Source organism: Cornus florida, unplaced genomic scaffold, assembly GCF_030987335.1.
Source record: "Cornus florida cultivar Cherokee Brave unplaced genomic scaffold, ASM3098733v1 CherokeeBrave_3.0.0_Hap2_Chr02, whole genome shotgun sequence".
NCBI classification, from domain to species: Eukaryota; Viridiplantae; Streptophyta; class Magnoliopsida; order Cornales; family Cornaceae; genus Cornus; species Cornus florida.
The window spans coordinates 86,073,243-86,076,175 of record NW_026775572.1 but is presented as its reverse complement, the minus strand read 5'-3'; the positions used below and the strand labels follow the sequence as shown (position 1 = coordinate 86,076,175).

General features: G+C 39.4%; 1 pseudogene; it reads left to right on the top strand.

Annotated features, from left to right (window-relative positions):
• Positions 1 to 248: 248 nt before the first annotated feature.
• On the top strand, positions 249 to 347 carry LOC132298084 (small nucleolar RNA R71; annotated as a pseudogene).
• The last annotated feature ends 2,586 nt before the right edge of the window (positions 348 to 2,933 follow it).

Here is a 2,933-nt window from a genome sequence, read left to right as displayed (position 1 = left end):
TCATCTCGGCGGCAATTTCATTAGAGTGGTCGACTTGATATAAGCCAACACTCTTCCTACCACTAGAATTTTTACCATTTTTCGAAGATAAGGTACGATGCAAATAATTTTCACTCATGTTCTCATAAAGACGCCACACGTTATCCTCATGCCTATCAATGTAAGAACCACCCATGGAAGCATCAACCATGCCCTTGTAATTATCCGATAAGCTCTCAAAGAAATATTGAACTAATTACCATTTGGGCATGTCATGATGTGGACACTTCCTAAGTAATTCATTAAAGTGTTCCCATGTCTCATGAAATGTTTCCCCATCCCCGTGTGAAAATTACCTAATTGAAGTTGTGACGGCCCTAGTTTTTAGGCCAGTGCGTCAGTGATGAACCGAAAGGATGATCCAATAACGGATCTGAAATGCGAAAGTGAAAACGGATAACAAGACTCTAAGAAGTCAAAGTGACCTTCCATGAGGTCATGGAACTTAATGAGAACTGATGCGGAAGCAAAAGGTCAAAAATATGACAAATAAGCCCCCAGGGGAAAAATAGTCATTTTTTAAAAATGTGGATTCGGGTGCCACCGAGCACACTGCTGGAAAGACAATAAAAAAATAATCAGGATGCACTCAAGAATCGCATGATTCGGAGTCCGGACGAAGGAGAAACGGCCTGACGAAGAAAAATGAGTACTTAAGGCTAAAAGGGTAAACTGGTAATTATTTAAGAAGATCCGGGTGCAACCGAGCACACCATTGGAAAGACAGCAAAAAATTAGTCAAGTTCAAAAAAAAGTTCACTCGATTTGGAATCCGGATGAGGGAGAAACGAGGGTTTGACGTTGAGACGTTGCGGCGGCCCAACGAAGGCCATGGCCCACACAGCGCCCATGCATGAGCCCACCGGTGCCCATGCCGGTGCCCAATGGCATGCACAAGTTGACAGCAAGAAAAAAAAAATGAGATTCCAGAACTGAGGCTTGAAACGGAGGCCAAGAAGAGTTTTTCTGGAAAAACACGAAGAAGAAACCCCACCTAACATCAACTATACATCAACCTTCGCAATAGCACGAATCATTGTAAAATAGGGCTATTGGTCGGGTAAGTCGAACCACTGGGACTGCGCTAGTCAATGGCAACCTAAGAGTCTAGATTACTTTTAGAATGATGAGGGGGTATATAGAGTTTTGTTGGTTTGTCACTTAGTCACTAGAATTGAAATGTGCTTAAAGAAATAAATGCAAGGAATTTAAGAGGAAGAAGTCTAGAAAAGGAGGTCTAGGGAAGTGAATTCACCACCAATCCTATAAACATACTAAATTTCTATTAACTTGGGAAACAATTTCACTACATGGCAATGATATGTAGCAATACTAGATTGCTACATTATCCTCAAGAAAATCATAGGATCAAGATTTAAGTATAATCCCTCAAAGAGCCACATGCTAGAACTACCTAGATTAGGGTGTAGCCATAACATGCTCACTAAGTTAGGGACCATCAAACCCCTCAATCACTATGGTAATAGCACATGAAGTCAAGATACAAGATTAATCCATCAAAAGGAAGTCTTAAGCTATGGATTAACAAATTTCTCATACAACATGCCTTTAAACCCATTTCACAATTTCATTTCCACTCTCACTATGAAGATGCAAGTTATATAATCATGAGAGGATAAAATCTAAGACAAGATAATGAACTCAACATGATCATTTATAGGCATTGAAATCCATTACAACAAGTGTAAGTGCTCTAAATCATGAAACTACCATGTACATGAATCATTCCCTAAATTAGATGAAATTAAAGCATGCTTAGAAGAGAGAGCTTCATCACCTCCCTAGATGGAGGTTTAGTTATCTATGGATACAAAAATGGAAGAAGGAAGCTTGGAAGAATAAGCCATTTTCGAGCTCCCTTCCTTTGGCTTCAAGAACACACCCTCCTTGCTCTTTTCTCTCTCTCTATCTTCTCAAAAAAATGAAGCTTAATGTCAATGTGTGGCCTCATTCCCTTTATTAGATATCTTATCCACTCCAAGAGGCCACCAACCAACATCTCCAACCACTTCATTAAAGAGGAAAACAAAATGAAGAAACCAAAGTGCAAGTGGGCTGAAATGAGCCATTTCCGAAGGGCATTCTGTCCAAAATTCGAGCACTCGAATTTAGTGTAAAAAGCTCCATGCTTCACTTGCTCCGCCCAGACCTACTTTGATGAAATGGCCATAACTTTGCGCTCCGAACTCCGAATGATGAACCGTTTGAATATTTGGAGAGCTAATTCAGAGCTTTAAATACTTCTTGTTTTGGTGGAGATCCAATTCTCAAGGATGGTTGGTCTAAAATGAAGATCAAGGCAGAATTTCATTGCTGCCAGGTAGTTCTGCGCACCTCTGGTAACAAGGCCATAACTCTCTGCTCCGAGCTCCGAATGACAAACCGTTTAAAGATTTAGAAAGCTAATTTATAGGTCTAAATCTTTTATGTTATGATGGAAGTCCAGTTCTTGAGTTTGCTAGGTCGAAAATGGTGACAAAAGTCAGGTTCCACTGCTGCCAAGCTTCAGCATTGTGCCTTTGCATTCAAAATTTCAACAAAACATCATTCTTACTTCTTTTAAGCCAATGAACCTGAAAATAAACAAAAATGCACAAATGAAGATAATCTACATAATAAAATCAAAAAAATTGACTTAACTAATGCAATTTAGGGCGCTTGAATATGCAATATTCCGCGCTTATCACACCCCCAAACTTACATTTTGCTAGTCCCTTAGCAAAACTACAGTGAAAAACTTAATGAAAAGACAACCATGGGCATGCTACTACAAAAATATCATCCATGGTAAAATGAGATATATACATAGCTCAAAAATAACTTGAAACAGAAAAAGAGCTGGAGATGGGGTCATTGGGAAGACTACCTTGCAT